The sequence below is a fragment of the Camelus bactrianus genome, chromosome 25 (assembly GCF_048773025.1).
Source record: "Camelus bactrianus isolate YW-2024 breed Bactrian camel chromosome 25, ASM4877302v1, whole genome shotgun sequence".
NCBI classification, from domain to species: Eukaryota; Metazoa; Chordata; class Mammalia; order Artiodactyla; family Camelidae; genus Camelus; species Camelus bactrianus.
Window position 1 is genome coordinate 131,554 of NC_133563.1, and position 17,190 is coordinate 148,743.

Sequence of the window (17,190 nt, forward strand, 5' to 3'; positions counted from 1 at the left end):
CAACATGGACGAGCCTTGACAACAGCATGTTAAGTAAAAGGAAGCAGACACACACGGCCACATATTGTTGACTTCAGTGATCTGAAATGCCCAGAATAGGCACATGCAGAGGCGGAGAGCAGGTGATGGTTGCAAAGGGCTAGGTGGAGGGGGGTTAGGGAGTGACTGCTAGTGACGGGGTGTTCTTCTGGGGTGATGAAGTGTTCTGGAAATAGATGGTGATGAGGGCTGCACAACCGTGAGTGTGCAGAAGACTGCTGAGCTCTGTCTCTGGGAGTGCCTGTGGTTGGGGGCGGCTTTATTTTCTTCTCACCCTGCACTCTGAAGAGACATCTTGTGCAGTGGCCTTTCTACTAGTGTGAGTGGTGAGAATCAGAGACTTTGCAGAGTCTTGTTTCTTTTTCCCCCCCTGCTGAGTGTAGGCAAAATAAGTTTAAGCCTGAGAAAGTGCTCCATCTGCAGAAATGTATTTCAATTTTGCATGGTGTAAAAATCTTGAGAGCTTTTTAATTGTTGAGGACAGTCTGTGGGGGGAAATAGCCCGTGAAGCCTTGGGGAGACCTGGAAAAGCCGCGCTTCCCTCCCTGACACGGGTGGAGTATTCACCCCAGTTCAGGCAGTGAAGGGCCCAGACCCGTGAGCGGAGTTGACAATCGTGAATATTTACGTGTATCCGCTGCTTCATCTTGGATATTAATTTCAAGCTGAGTCAGTTTGTGGCGGCAGCCTCATCCTACATCAGGAATTTATAGTATCTGCTCTTTGAGGTGAAGACCTGACAGAGTTTATTATTTAACAGTCTCCCTTGAATTGATATCTCAGATTCCTTTGTCAAAAGCAAAACAGCAGAAACACAGACGTCCTTTAATGCCAATATGACCTGGAAAGGGTTTAGTCTCTGTGCCTCAGTGGCCTTATCTGCGGGTGGGGATGATGATAACAGTGTTTCCCTCAGAAGGGCTGGTGAGGGGAGAGTGAGGAGCACAAAGGGAGGACTTACACGAGATGCTCATGAATGACAAAGTTTAGTGCTCTCAGCCTGGTGAGGCCTCAGGGGCAGAGATGTCAGAACAGAGCATTCCTAGCCAGAGCTAGATCCGTGTTGGCAGCTGTTATGATCAGTATCACCACTGTGGGTTATCAGGTAGTTTTAAGACTTGGTAATATGAATTCATGAATAATGTTAGAAGACTAGACATCTCAGATTCAGTTTACATAGTTCTCAAGATTTCCTCTGAGAAATGGATGGTTTTGTCCCCATCTTAAATCTGAGATGAGTCTCTAAAAAATTTCTGTATTCCTCCATCTTTTTGCTTTAATTCTCCATTTCTTAAAAAAAAAGTTTTTAAATTGAGTTAGTGGGGACTGAACTGAGGGCCTCATGCATGCTAAGCACATACTCTCCCAAATGAGGTATAATCTCCCCCCTGATTTTTTTTAAAATTTACTTTCTTAGTATTCAGAGGTTAGAGGCCTCTAATTCTTTTTCTGGAGACTTGTCCATGAACCTGTAAATCTATTATTAATTGGCAAAACTTGGTTTATTAAAAAAATGAATAGAATATTCTGCAATCCATCCAAAAGGAAATGTTCATTGGCTTAAAATGTTTCTCCTTTAAGGTGATTTCTCCTTTTTGGTCTAGCTCAATTTATTAACAGACATCCTCATCATCATAATGACCAAACTCGCTCTGAGTGGACACCTACTTAAGGCTAAAATACTTTCCTCATGTTTTACTTCATAGCAGGTGTTTGACGGTAGGTATCAGTGTCTCCTTTTTTGCAGCTGAGGGATTGAGAGATGGAGCAGCTTGTCCCAAATCACACGCAGCTGGCGGTGGCTAGCTCGGTGCTGGAACCCAGGCTGCACAGGATGCGTTCTTAATTGCTCCTCTAATCAGCCTCCCGTTGAGTGGTTACCCGAACTCCTGTGACTCCATAAATGGCTGATTTTAGTGATCTCAGCCTGATGAGGCCTTCAAAGGGGAGACATCAGTGAGAATATGAGACAGAGTGGCATAAATTAAAATTGTACATTTTCACAGATGTTTAATTCTCAGGTAGTGGCATAAAAAGTTAATTTTTATGTATTTTAGTGTTCTGTAAGCACTAAAAACAAAACATTAAAAATAATTATAGTGCAAATGAGAAGGGGGCTTTGAAAGTCCAACCACTGCTGATGATGTTACTTGTTTTTCCCTAGTGGCCCTTATTGACAGAAATACAAAGACTGAATTGGTTTCATGTAGTCTTAATATGGAAGAAAAGATTGTCAGTGAATATTTTAAGAAAATCTTTATTCTTTTCTTTCCTGAATGATGTATATATAAGTTGTTTTCATGGCTTAAGTACATTTCCTCGTTTGTGAAATTTGAGTAATATCGTTTAACTTGTCTGACTGTGAGAGTTAGTAGCCTTGTATGCAAAGAACCCAAGAGGTGCTTAGTAAAAATGTGCTGTCACAATGACAGATATTTTAGAAGGATCAACTCTGAATACTAAAGAGGGTGGCTTATTACTGATGCATACTTAATATGTATATATATGATATATATGAATATGGCTTAAAGTAACAAGGATTCATTTATTTTTTAGTGCACTATGAAGTTTTAATGAAATCTGTATCATTCTAGTGAGACAGGGACTAGTTAAATTGCCTTAAGCAGACGACCTTGAAGATTATTTACACAGAATGTGTATTGTTAGAACTCAGATGTCATGTTGCCGTGTAAACATCCACTCAGACATTTAAATTCGTTGGATTCTGACCAGATTCATTAAGTTTAGAAAAATCCACATTGATCATTTTCAGGGAATAAGCTTCTCTCTTTTGTGATTAAAGAAAATTTTGATCTTTTTTCCTGCACTCTTAACAGGTTTAAAATATCAAAACATTGATTTGACATGTAACTTTTTTAATAGAGAGAATAAAGCTCATGCTGTTTTATTATGTAAATAAATGTTTTTGTATTTCAACAAACGTATGATTTCCTGGATTTTGAGAAGTATGTTGCAAGATACTTAGATAACCTACTTTCGGAAAAACACAGACGCGACTTTTATGAATATAGGCCTAGTACAGATCTGTTCATTTTTGCTACAGTGCAAGACATGAGGCCTAGGAGAGATTTGCTGCCGATTGCAAGGAGGACAGATCCCATGTCTCAGTCTCCCCTCCTGTAAAATGAAGTGGCTGGACTGGATTCTTTCCTCTTCTAAGATGAGTTTCCATGAGCCTGTGTCTTTTGTTTATATTCAGGAGTATTAGCAATATCAGATTAAATACTGAGTTACCCTCGCTTCCCCCGAAGCAAAGTGCAGTATGTGCTACAGAAGCTTTTAGTTATCTGATTCTCGTTTCTGATCCTACAGGCAATTTTTGTGTTGCATGCTTCCTGGAAACCTGGAAGGTCTTTTTAGCCATAGGTGGCGCTTGTTGCACCTTCTTACCTCTTAATTTTCCTGTTTGTTAAAGAAGGCTTAAACAACGTTATTTTGTTTTGATTTCTTTGCTTGATGCTTCAGAATAGCACAATGTCCATTATGTCTGTCTACCTGGAAAAATTGTTCTGCTTATATTTTAGTTTTATTCTGTCATCTCGCTGTGAACATCTCAGACTTGCTGTGTAAACAATGTCAAAATCGGACTTTTCTTCCAGTGTTAGAAACCAGTGAGCCGGGAATTTATAAAACAGCTAGTAGCGGCCTCTGGAGCACCTGAAAGCTGAAAAGTGTACTGAGTTCCCTGAGTATTGACCCCGCTACTGTGTGTTAATTGGTGGTAGGAGATTTGGTACATATAGGAAGGGGTGTAGTTTTTTGACTTGGGTTTGCGTGCACGCGCTGCCACTGAGCCATGTGAGCCTGAGTCAGTTCGTTCTGAGTTTTTCCCTCATCCGTGAGATTGGGACGTTGGTATCTGCTTTGTAGTATTGTGAGAATAAGAAATTATGTAAAGTGTTTACCACAGTGGGTATGTCAAGAGGGCTCATAATCTTTAGCTGCTGTTTGGTGTGAAGCCATCATTTTATAGTCTTTGGCAACTACTAAGAAACAGGAAAACAAGAAAAGCTGGTTTTATGATGAAAGATATTTGAGGAGGTTCCATAGTTCCTATACCCATAATTAAGCATCAGCAGAGTCAGAACTGTTACACAGTCACCCTGAACCAACGTTAAGCCACAGAATTTTTTGTTACTTCATATATGTTGGGGCCTAAGGGGATCCAATACTTATATGCATGTTGTCTCCAGCAGCCAACTGAGAGATGACACAAAAGAGTAGGCAGGCGATAAATGTCTTCTTTGTTACTGATGAAGCCACATTCTCCATGAACTTCAGGGCTGTGGGAAAATGTGTGTCATGATACTGTGTCCCAGAATTAGAGACTCACCCTGTCCCAGGTAGCTCTGGGCCACAGCAAGCCTTCCCTTGAGAGGACCTGCCCCTTCATGCACAGGGCTGTCCTGACATGGAGCTGAGCATCCCAGGTGCTTCCCAATGGTGACCAACACTGGAGGGAAAGGTAGGGTTTCACATTCCCTGCTTGTCTCCCCGGACTCACACCTCACCCTGTTAGTGTGACGAGGGCTAGCTGTGATCCAGCGGCCAGGGGTATGAAGGGAGAAGCACTCTCCATGGCCCAGAGGAGTGGGGAGGAGGCATCCCCTCCCTAGTTTAAACAGGTGGTGGGATGGAATGGGAGGGTGCTCCCCAAGAGTTTATAAAAGGAGAAATAAGGATTTTCTTTGGGACTTATACTAGCCAGGAAACACATAATATTATTAGAAGGGAGACTTGTAAATCACTTTTATATTAAGTTGACATTTGTTGAACACCAAAAATGTGCTACATTCTTTTCTGAGAGTTTTACAGAAATGAATCCTTCAATCTTCTCAACAAGCGAGTAAGGAGGGTTTGATTGTTATCCCAGTTTTACAGTGTGGAAATTTTGGCACGGAGAGGGTAAGTAAGTTGGCCAAGGTCACAGAGCTAGTAAGTGGCAGAGCTGGTATTTAAACCCTGGCTGTCTGGTTTTGAGGCTCCCAGAGATGGGCTTTGGGTGTTTAGAGGTATCTGCATCCCTGAATCTTTGTACCACTTTGCATCAGTTAGCCCAGAAAGGACAGGGAAAGGAGAGTTACACAGGTGCTCACTGTCATGTCTCGGCCACTGTCCACGAAGTGTGCACTGTGATTAGCGTTAATTATTTTCTAGGCAGTAGATCTGTTCGTATAACAGAAATTTAGTCCATTGAGTTAATCTAGAAACCCTTCCTGCTCTGCTTCTGTCCATGGTTGCCATGTGACTGCCTGCCCGTGATTGGGCTGTGGAGGAGGAAATGTACTCATGGTTGAACTCTGATATTACAGTCTGGTTTATAGTTTCACTTCTTCTGTTACATTAATAAGTTTCTGGTTTTCTTGCATCAGTGTGTCATGAGTTTGGTTAATGTGAAACCAGTCCATGGGAGCCCAGGGATGCTAACGGTATAATTTCTGAGCACACTGTCACACTTCTACCCACGCAGACCTGGCTGGAGGATGTCCGCCTTCCTCACTGATTTCTCCAAACAGCAGGGTCCTCTCCCACCCCCGGATATGAGGCTGGGAGCTCTATGAGTTGGCCAGTCGGTGTCCAAGTCCACCAATCAGAAAATGATGAAGTACCCGGAAGTGGGTTTAATAGAAGAAAAGGGCTTCCAGGTAGTCCGATGGGCTGTTCAAGTCCATTTGGTGAGAAGCTGTCCACTGTCTGTGGTTGAGCTGCTGCTTTGCTGTTGAAAAGTCTGGATTAGATGAAGGGATTTTAAAAAGGAGAAAGGAGTGATTTCAGGTGGTACGTCCACACCGGTGAGAAGTGATGGATGACCGCCTGTGTGAGGCATAGACAGAGTCTTACAAACTTCATAAAACAGCTTTAAAAGCTCTGCCTTCTGAGTGCACTTCACAAGGGGTCCAGTTCATCACTGGTCACGCTGAGAGGGCAAATAATTGATGATGGCGGAAAGGACACGGAGGCATCAAAAAGTCTCAGTCATGTTCCATGTTTAAAGGATGTGGCACAATGTAGTATATTTGAGCTGGTTTTTCACTGAACAATTTTTAGTGTTTTCTGGGACTCCCCAGTGCCCCAAGGCTCCATGCAGCTGGGTGTCCCCTCAGAGCAGCTCTGTCAGCGCATGCCCTGGGCTGACGTGGTGTCGCGGGGAGCAGGACGGTCAGCGTCCACGGCTCCTCCGAGATCCGTCTCCTCATCCGCAGTGCCGGGTTGCTCATCCGTGTCTACTTAGTAGGTTTGCTGAGAATCACACGTGATGGTTGTCAGGTGTGATTTGTGATTGTCTCTGTGATTGGCATATAGTCAGTGTTTGATAGAAACCCTTGTTTTTTTAGTATAATTGTAGCAGCTAGATTGCAGTGGTTTTTAGTCTGTATTTTTTATAACTTTATTCTTATTTTTAAATATGCACTTATTTTTATTTATTTTTTTGGAGGTACTGGGGATTGAAGCCAGGACATTGTGCATGCTAAGTAGGTGCTCTACAACTGAGTAATACACACCCTCCTTGTCTGCACTTGAAAATAAATATTGCAATACACAAAATAGATCTTAAACACCATCATGGGACCTAGTCTCTGTATAGACAATTGAACACGTATGCTATTTCAATAAGAATAAATGTTGTTGAGACATACATTTCTGAATCTGTTAATGTGCTTAAAAACGATCATAGGTAGTGATAAACACGAGTCTTTGATCCAGTACTTCTTAGGGTCTGTTTTGCCATCAATGGAAATTACATTCTACAGAGAAGGCTAATTGGGTCTCTTTGATATTTGGATGGTTTAGCAGATGATCAAAGCTTTCAAAAGCTGACAGAATTGTATTTTAAACTAACTACAAAGTTATCTTCTAGAAGTTGGAATTCCTAAGCTTGTGAAGTGTCCAGTAATCCAGGGGGTATGTGTCTGTGTCTGTGTCTGTGTGAACGTTTGTGTGTGTGATTTCAGGAAGGTAGAAATATGTTCCATATAGCCTTCTGATACCATTCTCCTCCAGTTCAAGGTGTAGACATATATTCACACAAATAAATTGATATTCTTTTGTCATTTGGCATATTGGGAATAAGAGGTTGTCATACTTGTTTCAGAAGGGTTGGGGAGCATGAGCTTAGAAAACGAGAGGAGAAAGAGGCCGGGAGGCACTTCACATTCTGTGCAGGATTTGAGGAACAGTAGCTTTTCTTTTTTCTTCTAAAGCAAACTGGTGCTGAATTGTAACATACTATTACTCAGAATTGCTTTTCTGATCAGACACAAGTGCCTCAGATTTTTGAAGGCAACATGAATGGTGAAATGTGTTTTAGCAGTTATCTTTAAAAGTAGTTTTATTTTTCAAGTAAAAGGCTATAGCCTGTTCTTTCTTCCAGCGGTAGAAGACATGCTCATTAATCTATGTACATGATCTGTGTGCTTAGTTTCTTTGGTTTTTTTTTTTTTTTTTTTTTTTGAAATGCTTGTTTCATTGTGGTTTGAATGAATGTTTAAAATTTCTGGATTTTGATGTTTAGAACATGCTGATTTATGAGAACCGTTAAAAACCTGATTGTTCTTTGGTCCTTGTTTGTTGGGGCACCCTATTGATTTCTGTTGTCTGTTAAAGAGGGAAATGCTTCCTCTAGCCTGCAGATCATTAAGTGAATGGTTTGCAGTGTGCCTTTAAAATTCTTTGAATGCATTGAGCATGTTTGTCCAGTGAATTTTGAATTGACTCATTGTAATGACTTTGCTTTTGTTCTGTGGCTTTTGCTCCTCTCCACAAGAATTTGAATTCTCTGTTGCATTTTGTATACGTGTTCTTAACAGGGGAAGAAATTTTGCATTTTTTACAGAGCTGGGTTTTCCTATCCCCTCTGAATGCCATCTATAATTGATACAATAAAAATCTGTTATTGCAGTGCATAATTATTTCATAAACTATTTTTTGGCATAATCAGAATCAATGACAAAGAATGATAAAAAAATACAAAAACCTTCCTTCCTTTGAAGAATAGAAATGAGGTGGTCAGGCTCACGCATGCTTTGTGCCTGACACACTTACTCTCATTTCATTGTGTATCATGATTCGGAGATGGAGTTGCTTCAGGTTTGTAGATTTTTGTTTTAACATTTGTGTTGAATTCTTTCTCCAGGCTGATGTATCCTGTTGTGTTTGTGGAAATAGTAGAAGGGAAACAAATACTTTGTTTTGTTTTCAGGAGTCCTGAGTTGATGAGAAAAGAGTTGAGGGTGGGCTGAGGAACAGAGTGACACTCCCTCTCCTCCCGGCTGAAATTGATAAACAAATAAATCAATTAAGTGTATCGATATTTGACCAATAGAAGTTAGCGAGCCCAAAATGGATAGATATGCCCAATGGAAATTACTGAGTTCACCTGTAGAATTATGTGCTTTACCAAGTAGAAGCAGCTTAGAGCAATCAGAAAAATCAGTAATATGATGAGATATAAAAGGGATATCATATCTTTTATTTCTGAAACTTTTCTACGGTAAGTTGTGTAGAGCTAAAATTAAGTTTCAAGCGCCAGGAGTTAAGTGTCTGGGTGGTTCTGTAGGATCGTTATTCACGGATGTGCCTAGACCCTGCTAGAGTGGCTGAAGATGGCAGGAAAAGACCCAGAGGCAGGATTTGTCATCCTAGGGTGTCCTCCATAATGGTTCCATGTGAAAGCCCATGATTGGTTTAACAAACTGTAACACACCCCAGCCGCCTGTGAACTTTGATAAGAAAAAAATATGCTTAGAAACTGCTTTGCAAGCAAGTGCCTGTGCATCCTCACACCAGTCTCCTTGCCTTAAAAAGCAGAGACAATGCTTTGCTTGCATAGTTGATGTTTTAGATAGCACTCTGCTGGTTGCAAAGCAAGGACCGTGGCCCTCAGCTATAAACGCTGGGCTTGTGTGCTGTTAGGTAGTCTATTATCCCCAAAACAAGGACCAGGCTGCTCTGGTGGTCTGCTTTGTAATTCACATATCTAAAAATGTATCTTGTTCCCCTCACCCCAAGACTTCCCTAAAGATACACTAATCCTTTGTACTCATTGTGGATTTTACAATCTCTGCCTCATCCCGTCTTTCCCGAAGTTCCTCCTTACTATCTCACAACTGTTGGTGAATTTTTCCTTTGATTATGCACAATAAATATGGGAGCATTTGAGAGGTTCGTGGAGTTGGCTCCCTACTCCCTCTCGATTTCTTGACTTTTTACACAGAGTCTTGAATAATCATTCCGTGCTGGTAAGACTTCTGCCAGCCAGATGCCACAGTTCCAGGTGAGAAGTATGCAGGCTTTATCTCTCCTACCCGAGGGAGAGAGAGGAGAGAATTGAGATATGCTCCCCCGTGGTCCCTTCCTGCCCCAGGGCCACTGCAGTTCACCTGAAGCCTTCTGGCCTCTGCTCAGAGGGCCTCTGTCCCAGGACTGATTGCAGCCTTTTCTTCCCTTGTCAACATTTCCTTTCAGAATTTGGTCTCTTCTCTGCAATTCAACCCTGGCAGATGTGATGGTGGTCAGCGTGCTGGTGGGCAGTCATTTGGGGACTCCCAGGAGCCATGCTGATTCTCCTGAGTCTCTCAATCGGGGTTACAGAACAGTCGAGAACCGAAGGAAGCCCATTCACGTGAGGTCAACAGAGCATTACATCACTTTCATTTTATTTTTGAATTTTCAGTGGAGAAATTATTTGTAGCAAACTCTTCCAGATATTCGGCCGCCTGCTTTTCTCATCACCACTTCCTTGCTGGCTCTGGTGCTTGTTTTACAGACCAGGTTTCTTCTCTGGTCATTTCTAGCAGCTGGGCTTGCCGAATCCTTGATCTGCATTTGAAGCAGAATGCTTCTTCGTGATGTGAAACTAACTTCCCTATTTCTGAATATTTCGTGTACACTCAGCAACTGTTTCAAGTGAAATGCTCTTGTCCAATTTCGGTTAACTCACATTTGCTGATCTCCTGCTTTCATGCTGAGGGCAGATTCTTCTTCCTATAATAAAATTTAGCAATTTGCATTTACTATGGGAAGGTACTGGCCCGAGGTGCTTTTTTTCTTAACAGTTTTAATACAATTCACCCATTAAAATGTACAGTGGTTTTTAATCTATGCCCAGAATTGTGCATCCCATTCAATCTTAGAACATTTTCTTCCCCCCAACAGGAAGCCCCGTATGCATAAGCAGATATTCCCATCTTCCCCATCCTACCCCAGCCCCAAGGAGCCACTCTTCTCTCTCTGTGGATTTGCCTGTACTGGACATTTCATTTAAATCGAGTCACTTCATGTAAGTGGAACCTTCTATTGTGACTGACTTCTTTCACAATGAGTAACGTTTTCAATGTTTGTCCACGTTGTGGCCTGGGTCAGTACTCTATGCTTTGCTATTGCTGAATAATATTCCACTGTATGGCTGGGCCCCACTGTTTACCCATTCATCAGGTGATAGGCATTTGGGTTGTTTCTGCTTTTTGGCTGTGATGAGTGGTGTCGCCACGAACATTCCTTTAGGAGTTTTTATGTGGACATTTGTTTTCAGTTCTCTTACGTGTGTGCCCAGACAGCAGAATTGCTGGGTCATTCAGAAACCAAATGTTCAACTCCCTGAGGACCTGCCAGGCTGTTTAACAAAGTGGCCACGCTGTGTTACGTCCTCACCAGCAACTGCTTTGAACTCCGCTTCCTCTGTGTCCTCATTAGTGCTTGTTATTTTTTTTTTTTATTATAACTTATTGTAGTGAGTGTGAAGCGGTTTCTCCTAGTGGTTTTGACTTGATTTCCCTTAGAGCTAATGATATTGAACATCGTTTCATTGTGCTTATTGGCCATTTGTATATTTTCCTTGAAAAATACCTTTTCAGATCCTTTATTCACCTTTTAATTGAGTTGCCTTTTTATTGTTGAGTTGTAGGGTTGTTTTTTTTTTTTTTCATTTGGAGATACAAATTCCTAATCAGATAAATGATTTGAAAAAATTTTCTGCTGTGTATTTTTTTTTCATTTTCTGTATGGTGCCCTTTGAAGCAAAGTTTTAAATTTTGTTGAACTCCTATTTATCTCTGTTTTCTTTGTTCCTTGTGCTTTTGGGGTATTATTTAAAATCTGAGGTATTTTATTTAAAATTTTATATATAAAATAACTTAATTCGTAGGACCGTTCTAGGAGATGGGTGCGGTTGTTGTCCCCAGTCTATGGATAGGAGACTGAGATGCAGAAAATTTCACTGACATATCTGTGTCACAGCTACCCAGTGCTGTGGGAGTTCAGACCCTCATGTTTGTCCCAAGCATCTGTGCTCTTCACCACCATGATCCACTACTGAATGGAATAGTTAATGAAATAGTGTTTCCGTTTTTGATTTCTTGTTAGTTTGTTTTCTCTTTGGGGACCTCATCTCCTCATTTTCCTTTTGGATATCAGTGTAGATTTATTTTAGGTCTCATGTAGGCAGAAGTATTGCTATCAGTTAACTTCTTTATTACTCACTCTCCGGTGATGATTGTTGCTATTTGACCTAATCAAGTCATGCTTAACTCTTTCCTGCTCATGACACTGAAAAGAGTCATGTCTTACAGAATGCTCAAAGAAGAAAGTACTTGATTGATTTTATCTTGCTACCCAATCAAACCAATCAAATAAAAACCCGGTGTTGACACAGATTATAAGCCCCCCAGAATAGGGTCACTGTCTTCCTTGTGTTTCATTTGTTTGGTCACAGTGTCTGGATAGCGCCTTGCTGTCCAGGAGTTTTGTGAGGATACAGTGCTGGTGAATCATTGTAAGGACAGAATTTTGACAACAGAGTATTTTGTTCATTTCACAAGGGAAAAGATAATATAGAAATACTGCTCAGATCTATTTTAAAATTAAGCTTGGAATTTTGAGAAGAATTCAAGAAACCATACAAAGATCTTTTCCACTAATTTTAGATCTATCTTAGACACATTATGGTTACATAGCAGAGTAACTTATCAAGTAGTTTTGACAAGAGATGTGTATTATTGATTTTTTGTTTTAGGTGAAGTATTCTATCTGAGATAAAGTAATCAGTGCCTATAAATGCACAAATATGCTTGTATTTCTATGCAACATGGGAGCAGACTTCATATGTTTCTATATAATATATATGACTGTGTGTTTTAATCTGTCTGTCAGTGTTTTTATAGTTTTTCAGCAATGTTGTAACTTTAGAATTCTTCTAAGAAATTCACTCCCAATACTACTGCAGTTTGTACTGTGTATCCTGTCTTATGCATGGGATTCCACTGTCCCCTCAGGGAGGAATTTCCTCTCCTATTGAGTTAGTAGCAGATTTAAAGGAACTTGGATTTCTAGGCCTTTGCTCTCCATGTGTTTGCAGTTGGCTGTCAATCACGATTTTCCCTTTGTTGAGTTTTCATTGTTCAATTAGAATTTTTGAAAATAACTACTAATATGTTTCACAGGTCTCCCTAGAAACTTGATGTGTTTGTGCTTTTCAGCTTTCAATTTATGAAAAATGTAAATGCACACTTGTTTTTAAGTAGTCCTTTTTCACTAGATATTTGTTTATCTCTTTATAGTTAAAATAATTTTTTTCCCAATGAATGAATCGGTGTGCATGTTTTAAAAACCTTTACTTTTTACTTTTCTTATTCTAACAGGTATATTCGTTGTAGAGAATTTAAAAACTAAGGATAAACACAGTAACAACTTAAAATGGCCTCTAATCTCACCTGGAGATACAGTTGTAAGGTTTGAAATTGAGAATTACAAGTCCTCTCACGTTGTTCTTCTTTTTCAAGTACGTTTTGGTTACTGAGACCCTCGAAATCCCATGTGAATTGTAGCAGCAGCTAGTCAGTTACTGCAGAGGAGCCCACTGGGATTGTGATCGAGACCACGTTGAATATATGGATTGCTCTGTGGAGCACTGACATTCCAAGAGCGCTGTCATCTGATCCAGGAATGTGCGTGGTGTGTCTCTCCAGGTATTTAGGTCTTCTTTAATTTTTTTTCAACAATGTGTAGAGTTTACATAGTATTATTTTACTTTATTTTTTCCCTTAATACTGAGTAAAAGTGTGCAAGGTACCGGAATCAGAACTGTATTATAGTCCCACCACTTGCTGCTACAATGGATGCTGCGGTCTTTCTTTGCCCTCTGTAAAATCTTGCACAAAATAGGACCTAAGTAACTCTTTCTTGAATGAATGATTTTATGATTGCTGAATGATGCTTGAGAGTCCTTGTGATGATATCTTTTTCGCAGACTTTCCCCTTTTCTTAACTATGCCCTTTCTCTTCCTTTCCTCCAGCCTGGGTTTCAGCCTGCCTGTGGCATTGATTTTCCCTATCTGTGGACTCTTCCTTTCTCTAGTTCACGATAATGTTACATGTGGGCTGTGGAAACTTGCTAGATGTCAAGAAAGAACCAATCCATTTCATGCTAGTATTTTTAGTGTGTGGTATTCTTTTATCAATTGAAATTAAATCAGGCTGACCCCCTGAGCTCTTTTCACCTTCCTACACATGATACTGCTCTGGTTGCTGCATGTGCCCTTCCCCCAGACTTGGTTTTGGAATTGAGTAAGTCACCACCACTGGAGACCTCTCTTTTAAAGATGAGGAGGACATTTGATCCTTCTCCCTGGTCGGAGACTTGGATGAGATGAGGTAACAGATAAAGAATGGAGCCCCAGCTCATTCTGACCACTGCTCTTTCCGTTCCTTTCTCCAGGGGAAAAGAGTACAATTCAAAAATATAAAGATTGTGAGCTAATGAGATAGACAAGACAACCGATCATTTATTAAATGCCCTTTCATGCCAGAAACAAATGTATTATACACAAAATAAGCACACAAATCACGGTAGAACCTTGATTACAAACGTGGGTCCGAGTTCGAGTCCTGCTCTGGAATGACCAGTCCTGTGAGATGGAGAACTGGTAGGCCGCCTTAGAGTCTCTCGGACTAGTTTTCTGTCCTGCAGAGATGGGGCTCGGTAGGCGTCCCCCCCGTAGAGGTTCTGGGGGGTGTAAGTGACGCACGTGGGCAGCCCTAGCACAGCTGCTCATTCCTCGTAAGTGCAGGAGAGCATAGCTTTTGCGGTGACAGCTTTATGACCGCCCCGTGAAGACTCTCAGTGCTTCTAAGGGATGCCTTGTGGTTTGGAGATGGGATTCTCACTTCTGTAAATACCCAAGGATTGTGTTATTGGGCCCTGCTGATTTGAATCTATTCTTTAGAAAGTACATATTGTAGATATATTTTTCAAGCATGCATGCTTTTTTCTTTTATTATTTATAGTTCTACCCTCTCTCTTGGTGGGACTTTTCATGGAATTCAGGAAACAGCCCTAAGCCACCTGCCTCTTCACATGTCTCCATGGCGGTTTTCTTCCCTGACTAGAAGAGGGTTCTGAACAGGAAATTTTCTTTGTTCCCCTTTTCTTGGAGTCTCTCTGTCTGTCTGCCCACCTCTCACCTGTCCAACTGTCCATTTCTCTACCCACTCATTCTTCTGACTTGCTCCAAAAAGCATTTCAGGCAGCTTACAGAAGAACAGATACCAAATAAACAGGTGAGAAAATGGGGCCAAGTTCATTGAGGCTAGGAGGCGAGCCTGTGTGAGGGTGGCAGGCATGAGAGACACGCGTCTGCCCTGTGACTTATAAGATCGACAGCAAGAATGTGCCTGAGGCTCCCAGCAGACACAGGGAAACAGGGTTTGTGGGAGATGCTCATTGGATGTGAAATAAATAAGTGGATGAGGAGAAGCCCAGCCTTTGCAGCTACTAAGGCTTAGGAGAATATTTTGACTGTCTTCCAAAATCAGATTATTTCATCTTTTCCTTTTTCAGAGTTCTATGTATAGTTGGTTACATTCTATACATGGAAATTTCTCCAAAATTGCTTCCCACGTGTGTCCCATGGCTCGGAATGGGGTGGTTCTGCTCATTGACGGGTGTTGGCCAGAAACCGAAATTGACATCCTCCAAGAAGCCTGGGATTTGTCAGTTATGTTTTGTCAGTGCTGATGACTTCAGAAAATGCTTTCACAGTTCCTCTCCATCTGAGGCGGCAGCGTGCTCTCTTAGCAGCATCAGGAGCTCAGGGCCACAGGATGGTGGGGGCTGACTGCACTGCCGTCAAGACAGCTGAGTTAGTCACTGCAGGCGTGGTGCTTTCACGTAGTGCATTTCATGTTCTTTAATAGGTTTCAACAGGGAGTTAATTGAGTTAATTAACATTTAATAAATATGATGCTTTGTTGTAAAGACAGTTATAGGCAGAATATAAGCTGTGAAGACTTTAAAAAAGGTTTCATTACTTAAATTTCAGCAGGGAAGATTTAGTTTATCTTATTTACGCCTCTCTTTTACAGTAACAAAGAAACTAGACAGAAAAAGCAGAGGATGATTTCTGTTCTTCCTCTCGGCTTGCAGGTGCCCTCACCTCCAGTGGTATCCATCCAGACACCAGCACTGACACTGGCGGTGCTCAGAACTGTCTCAGCCCTGAAGACACAACTCACAACTAGAAGGGGGCCATGCCCTGTTACAGCAGGTGCTCTCACTTTGTGGGTCCTTATGTAACTGTGCGTTGTTATTCAGGATCGCCCATTCTTCATTGTGTGACGCTGCTGCGGTGTCTCCTAGTTATTTGTTTCTGTAAGTACTCATGTATTTTCTCCAATGCATGGTACTAGACATCTAAAAATGCTTTTTTCAGATGAAAAATAATGTGTATTTAATATAATAAGTCTGAAAAAAGGGGCAAAAGAGGGTATCCTTGTCCCACTACTCAGAGACAGTAATTAACACTTTAACTTCTATTTTCTGTTCTTTTCGTCAGTGTGTATCACCTCTGTCATAACAACCAGCGATCAATCTGTGCCTGTTTACTGTGTGGAGACTTCCATTTTCCATTCGGCTTATTACATGTTTTTCTGCAATATTCTATCTCCCCTGGCATGATTTTTAATGACCAGTATAGCATTCTGTCTTGTGGAGGCATCGTCCATTTTACTTCGGACTTAAATAAACTTTTAAATTCAAGTATACTTAACTGAAATACTGAAAAGAGAACTGTGGTGGTACCGAAAGGCCCCTAACTCCCTTCCCCTTATTTCCTGAGTGTAAAAGCTGTTGACAATGTGGTGTATATATTTCATGAGATTTATGCCTATGACATATATATATATACCCATAAATACATACATACCTACATACATACACCTATATGAGAAATCTATGTATATGTGTGTGTATATATGCTTTATTGAAAAATAAGACCATACTGTATGTGTTCTGCAGCTCGCTTTATTCACTCACGGGTATATCATAGACGTCTTCCCACTCCAGACTCACCCAGTCCTTTCAGATAGAGTGGAGGGGTCTCCTGATGTGCAGGTGTGGTCTCTTGTGCAAGGACACCTTTGGTGGGAGAGTGATGTGGACAAGGCCCTGGAGCATGCCGAATCGCCGGCCCCTTCAGAGCCCACGTCTCGCCGTGATTTACCGCATCATTTTCTTGATGTTGGACCCTTAAGTTTTCTCCATTTTCCACTTTCAGAAAGGATGTTTGACTGGCATCCCTCTTGTACAAACATACCTGTGATCTTGTATGAGTATTCCTTTAGTTAAGGCTTCTGGAAATTTAGTCCCTGGATGTGACATTTACATTCATCACAGGCTCCTTTCAAGTGACTCTAGAAATTGCTTCTCCAGTGGGGAATGAAAAGCTGTAGAATAACTTATGTAACCAATTCTCTATCACTGGATATGATTTCACTTCAGCTTTTCATCCCACCATTGTAAACAGTGCTGTGTAAATGCTCTGATGAGTACATCTTTTGAACTGTTTTTTTTCTAAATGAAATGATTCCTAGAAGTTGAGTTGAGTCTGTGTGTACACACGTTTTTCAGAGTTTACATATCCATTGACATGTCGTCCTCCAAAATGTCGCTCACAGTTTGTTCTCTCACAGATGGACACTAGCTAGAATATCTTTTACAAATATTTGCCAATATGATGAGCAAAAGTGCGTTTTCATTGTTTTAGTTTGTATTTGATGACCAGTGAGTTATTGAGCATTTTTCACTCATTAGTCATCTGACTTTTTAAAAGTGAATGATCCCTTTTGTCCTTTGCACAC

At 41.0% G+C, this 17,190-nt stretch overlaps 1 protein-coding gene across 16 annotated transcripts in view; it reads left to right on the plus strand.

The window, feature by feature from the left end:
- Positions 1 to 17,190, plus strand: part of LOC141574964 (trafficking protein particle complex subunit 9-like) — a 147,852-nt gene that overhangs the window by 100,276 nt on the left and 30,386 nt on the right. For 15 of the 16 annotated variants that reach the window (XR_012502123.1, XR_012502126.1, XR_012502127.1 and 12 more), the window contains 4 exons: positions 9,526 to 9,687; positions 10,216 to 10,339; positions 12,837 to 13,022; positions 15,479 to 15,703. The gene's annotated coding sequence lies outside the window, so the exon portion shown is untranslated. The remainder of the gene's footprint in view (positions 1 to 9,525; positions 9,688 to 10,215; positions 10,340 to 12,836; positions 13,023 to 15,478; positions 15,704 to 17,190) is intronic. The other variant, XR_012502119.1, reaches the window with a different exon arrangement.